The sequence below is a fragment of the Symphodus melops genome (genome assembly GCF_947650265.1).
Source record: "Symphodus melops genome assembly, chromosome: 16".
Classification (NCBI taxonomy): domain Eukaryota; kingdom Metazoa; phylum Chordata; class Actinopteri; order Labriformes; family Labridae; genus Symphodus; species Symphodus melops.
The window spans coordinates 7,609,721-7,615,720 of NC_136706.1; positions in this window are offsets into that span (position 1 = coordinate 7,609,721).

Genomic DNA, 6,000 nt, shown 5'->3' on the forward strand with positions numbered 1-6,000 from the left:
TTTGTCTCATATTGATCTACATCTACTGTATCTGAGGGAAATGCTGAAAATTAACTCACGAAAGCAACGTTCAGATCATAAGGCTAGGATCAACTTAAACTTAAACTTTTGAGTTCAGCATCTGTCCTTAATTCCTCTGGTGTTTTCCTGAAACACAACACAACCTGTTGCTGATCACATTTTGCCTCTCTGCATGTGGCCAAAACCCTGCAATATTAATCTATTAATTGCCTTGAAGTAATGGGAGTCACGATAAGACAGGTGCACACTGAAGGAGTAACACCCAGGAAGGATGCCAGCCGTGTGATCTAGCTCTTCAATTCATAGTTCAAAAGACAGCAAAAGATTCCGGCGACTGAGTCCCTATCTCTGCACAGCCACTAAACGCAGAAGGCATTCAAGTCTGCTGGCTTGACACATATAATGTGTGTGTGTGTTGGCTGTGCCATCCACTCAGCCCCTTCAAAGTGCAGAATTGGCAGCCGACATGATGTTCGCTTCTTTGTACAGCCGTGTCAAGTTGGTTTAAAAAGCCATTCCAAATGCTGGTACAGAGATCATCCAGGAAGGATGATTCAACATCAGTGCTCAACTTTGTGCAATTGATTCTCATGTGTTATTTAATCGCGTCCTCCACTAGACAGCTACTGCTTTTGTCCAATTCACATCTTGTTCTTCTTTTTCCACTAATGCCTTTATTGTACTTGAATGTACGTTGGCCTGTAGGTAGGAGAGCAAATTCAACAACTGAGGGTTAGTCAGGATGGTTAAGAATTTGTTCGGTTGTACACTAACAGCTTTGATAATTAGTAGCTTCCCAATTAGCTGTTGTTCTGAGCTTGTCCAACCAACATCTTTAGTCTTACAAGGCCTACTAAGTAATTGGCCAATTGCTGCACGACATACGCTGCATATAAATGTTAAAAAAGTGTTACCTGTTCTTCATTTCTAACTACATTACTAACAATTCAATCAATAATTTTAATTTAGTTTTGTGTATTTCAGGCAGACAAAATAAGGGTTGGCTGCCACTTATATACAATTAATAAAGAGCTGCTTTATTTTTTTATGCATTGATTTATTAATTAAGAAAGAAAATATACGTATTTCATATTCCAACTTTAGGGTAAAAAAATAAATGTTCTGAATTTGATTTCCGACCCCTTTAAGCCTTCTCTTTCAATCGCCTGGTCAAATTGACCCAAAGACCCTGGGTGTTACAGTATGTTCCTTGATGTTGAAATTTGAAAACTGGTCAAGAAGACCGAAGGAAGATTAATTAAATTCTAACCACTCCATGATAACATCTTTGACAGTGTTATGAAAATGTAGCTTTCAGCAAGAAAATTAAGAGTATTTCCCCAAACCTGAGACTGTTCTATAAATTGTGTACTCAGTTTGCAACAAAACGGCATGATGTGGAACTGGGAAAAAAACTGAAAAACGACTAACATAGACAATCAGGTTGTCTAACATGGGTGAAACCACATAGGGCAAGTATGACTTTTTGTGTTCTGTGGTATGAATACAAAAAAATGGAGCTACAAAATACAAAAACACACAAACATGTTGGTGGTATGGCTCTTTGAATTTACCTCTAGGTTTTAGGCCTACTTGCCTTAAGAGTGCTTTGCCTCTTAGTCCTGTGTTTGGGGATATTAGTATTCCTCCCCTGCATTTCTTTTCAGCCTGCCAACAGGGTGAGCATGCAGAGTACTGCGGATGAAACGCAACTATACACATGAACACCTAACTGAAAGAGAGCACATTATGTTAGTTCAGGCAGAACATAAATGTCATGCTTTGTTAATCTATCAGCTTATCACGACACACACCGATCTCCCTGTTGTCACGTGGAAAAAAAGTAGACTATTCAAATTCCGCGCTGTGTACTTATTGTTGCTATATAACAGGCTACAAGACCATTTTGCTGCAAGGTAAAGCTTTACCCCAAACGATTATCTGATATAGTCTATCCAGTGGCTCCGAACACTGATAACACTGTACTGTTGTTACACTGCCTAACGCTTGGTGAGCATCCATGGGGGGATTTGCATTACTGCTTGGTTATATCTTCAGCACGCTTGCTGGTAAAGCAGGGGGCAGCTTATATATTACTGCAGGGACAGGAATGTCATATGTTAGCCTACAGTGTTAACATTTGTTGCTACACAAGGTTTTATCTTTTCACCAGCTTGTTTCTGAATGAAATGCAATGTTGCTTTGTGTTGCCTTTAGTTGAATTTAATATATCTAAATGTGGGACACATTTGAATTTCTTTACCTCCAAAAGTGATATTCCTGCCTTGTAGAAATGTAACTGCGTGTTAACAAGACAAAAACAAGTCAAACAAAAAGGAACTGTGTCTTCATTTAGCTGATGTGTTGGCAGCCCCTGATAACAAATGTAGGACCCCCAGAGTCATGAAAGTCTTTATCTGGTCGGTGTGGGTATAAGAGATGGAAGCTATAGCTAAGGGAAAAAAAGGTTTTTCTGGCATGTGCCGGAGAAGAACTGTCACATGCAGTAGAAGCATGAGTATTGACTAAAGAGGGGGCAATCAGCTCAGTGCAGATGGACCACCACACACACACACACACACACACACACAGACACACACACACACGGATCCTGTTGAATCTGCACATGATAGACAGAATTGCTTTGTTTTTCATTTAGTGATGAATTCAGAACAACTCATAGGAGATAACTCTTCACTTTCTATCACGTTAAAGATATGTAAAGATGTCCTATCATCTCAAATAATAAGATAGGGAGCAACAAAGTGTGTGCCTTATGTCATGACACACACAGATCAAAAACACAGCAGGATCACTGCAGCATATGACGGCTTTTCTGCCATGCTTGTCACCAATTTTGAACAGTTTTTTCATGGCTCTTAAAGCTTTGACTTCAACTGACCAAAATTATGAACAGCCCTACAAATAAAACGTGTTTATATATATATATATACATGTGTATATTTCGATATTTCGAAGGCTGGATTAAGTGTCTACTGTGCATAAAACTATTTTTGGTCTTAAAATGATCACTGTTGGGCAGTATTCTAAAGTAATATCCTTTTATTTTTCACTCAGTATGGTGCAATTATGACTTCACCGGATAACTCTTTAAACCAGTGTGGAGTCCACGGATAATTGTGCCAGCTCTTAGTATTTTCTCGATGTGTGATCACTAACTTAATTGCCAACACTATGAGTAATGACCACTCAAAGCCTGCCTCAGCACTACTTGAAATCCTTGCAAGAGGGCATGCGGATACTTTTTGTCAAAGCTTATGGTACACTTCAGAACTTAAGGGGGGAAAACTCTGCATGTGTTTGAATGTATTTTTCTGTCCATTGAAAAAAAAAAAATGTTTAATTACATTTTTCTTCGGCCCCTTTGAGACAATATTTAGTACAAAGATTCCTCCTTTCCTTTCTTGAAAGCAAAGTTCGGCGCTTTCTTGTTTTGTGAAACATGCTCTATACTTCTATATGACTCACTGTATTACCCTTTTCTATTCTTTTCCTGTTCTTTTTTTAGGCGGCACAGTTGTCCTGATTTCTCATCTTTTCAGTGTCAACAAATCTGCACAAAAACAGCTTCAAGCGACCATCACTTTAGGCAGTTTGACATTCAAGCAACAAACAAAGAAAAGAAGTGTATAACCACATTCTGAAAATAGTGAAACATTTTGGCTCTACTTTAAAGCTGATGAGTAGATTTGCAGTTGTGGTAGTTCCAAACCTTTTTTCGCAATTAAATTAACAAGCCAACAACTATCTAGGTTTGTTGTGCAAATCATGAAACACGCTGACAAAAACCCATTTCTAGGCTAAAATGTGGCCATCTAAAGGTGCAGGTGCGGGGTTATTTTATTGATTTGTGAAATCCTCAGAAAGATAAACTTTCTGTCTTTTTCGTTTACTTCCTATTTTGGTTTGGATTGGGTCGTCACCTATGGCAAACAAACTCTGGTTCACTTGAAAGCGAACCAAGACCCTCGTTTTCAAGCAGACCAGAGTTTGTGCCATTCACGCCACACCAAACCAATGAAAAGGAGGTCATCATATTTTTTTCTGATTCCCACAGGGCATGAACAAGTCTCAACACTTTTAGAGGGCATAGACATTTCCTCATGTATTAGTCGGTAATCTTTTTGAAAGATAAAGGAAGCGTTAGACTTTCGAAGATTCTCTCTTTCTTTCTCTCTCTTTTGTTCATTCATTCGCTCCAGGGGAGGTGAGATTGATTCCACCTGCAGTCAATCTGGCACTGACTACAGAGTTCTTCTGTGATTGGTCCAAGAGGACAGGTAACATGTCCTTAAAGGGGACACATTATGAAAAAGCCACTATTACAGTGTTTTTGAACCTTAATTTTGGTTACCTGAGTGTTTATTGACCCGTAGAATTGTGTGTGTCTGTGTGCAAAAGAAGCATCTGGTTTCTCTGTAAAAGCTTCTACAGAAAAGAATGCCTTCTACCTAAGTCAATTGAAGTGCCATTCGACCTGACCCAGTCAATGAACATCCAACTAAATCACCCAAACAGCAGAGTCTGAGTCAGCCTGTTTCTGACACTCACACAAACCTAGAATTGGGAACTTCTCTGTGGGTCCAGCTTTTGGCAGTAGCTGTGACAACCCCTATAACCAAACACTGGCACCAGCAGTGACATTGGGAGACAAAGCGAGCAGTAGTCATTCAGTTCAAATGAGCGCCAAGGCAAGTAGAGTGACACCGGAGAGTAGAGGGAGAGAGATGTGAGAAATTTTGTAAACAGGAGAAAGTTGAGCAGAGTTTGACTTGATGAGTGAAAACACTGACTGCATATAACAGTTTGGTTTGGTTTTGTTTTGATTTGTATTTCCATATCATTCTTACAGTAAACTAGTTTTTCTATAGATAAAAAGCATGAACTGTGAATATAAATAGATAAAGCCTGAATAAAGTCACCCATCTGTTACTGTAGGGGGCTTTGAAGTCCCATCAATGGCGATTGATATGCTGTTTCAAGTTAACGATTGGCTAAGAGCTGGAGCTGAGGAGGCTTTTAAGCCTCTTGACAAACTGTTACATTGTCCCCAACTGTCAATCAGGTCAGATATATGGCCTACGGTCCAGTTGTTATTTTCCTGAATAGATTGTGTACTCTATTCAGGATCCTACCTTCCAACCTACTATTGCAGCAGTATGAATGTAACGGTCTGCATTTGGGTCCTAAATTTCTGCCTGAATGACCGGTTGTCACAACTATCATCAAATTCTAGTTTAAAAGTTGCCAAGTCCCTAGTCCATTACTGCGTATGTTTTAGCTTAAGTGCACCATTCTACATGATCTGCACTTAGGTCCTTTCTTTCAGCATCAAGCAATACAACTTTAACCCTCTTTAGATTGTTGCCAAATTATCATTTTCTTTAAAACTAATCTTCTTTTTTTTCCTTGATGGATTTAATCTTAGAAATGAGTGTTTAAAATCATGAAATTACAACATTCTTTAGTATTTTATTGATAACGGTTTTAAAGAATGTGTTTGTCCGTTTAAAAAAAAACTAAAATCAAAACTATTCTTGCAACTAAGATTTTTAATTTTGCTCCTTGATGCTTGCTGGTATTCATTCACACTTCAGTACACATGCCCGTATGTGGAAGAATTAGAATATGCAACATCTCTTCAGGTAGGAAGGTATATACTATATGAGAAAAGAGGTCTGGGTAGTCACGTCTCCAAGCTTCATCCCAGAAGTCTCTATCCTCCCCAATGGAATATGATGTTACTGGGCCCCAGGCTAATTGATGGTGCTGACAGGTAGACGGTCCCACTGTAGCCTTTTGGGAACTCTGGATCCTATATTCTTCCTTACATGAACAGGTAGAAGTAACCTGGAAGCTGCTTATTACTGGTGACACTTCACAAATATGGAGCAGCGGCTAATAACTAAGAGAGCCCAAGGGAGCCTTTGACAGAAGGATATTGGCTGGAGGAAAGTG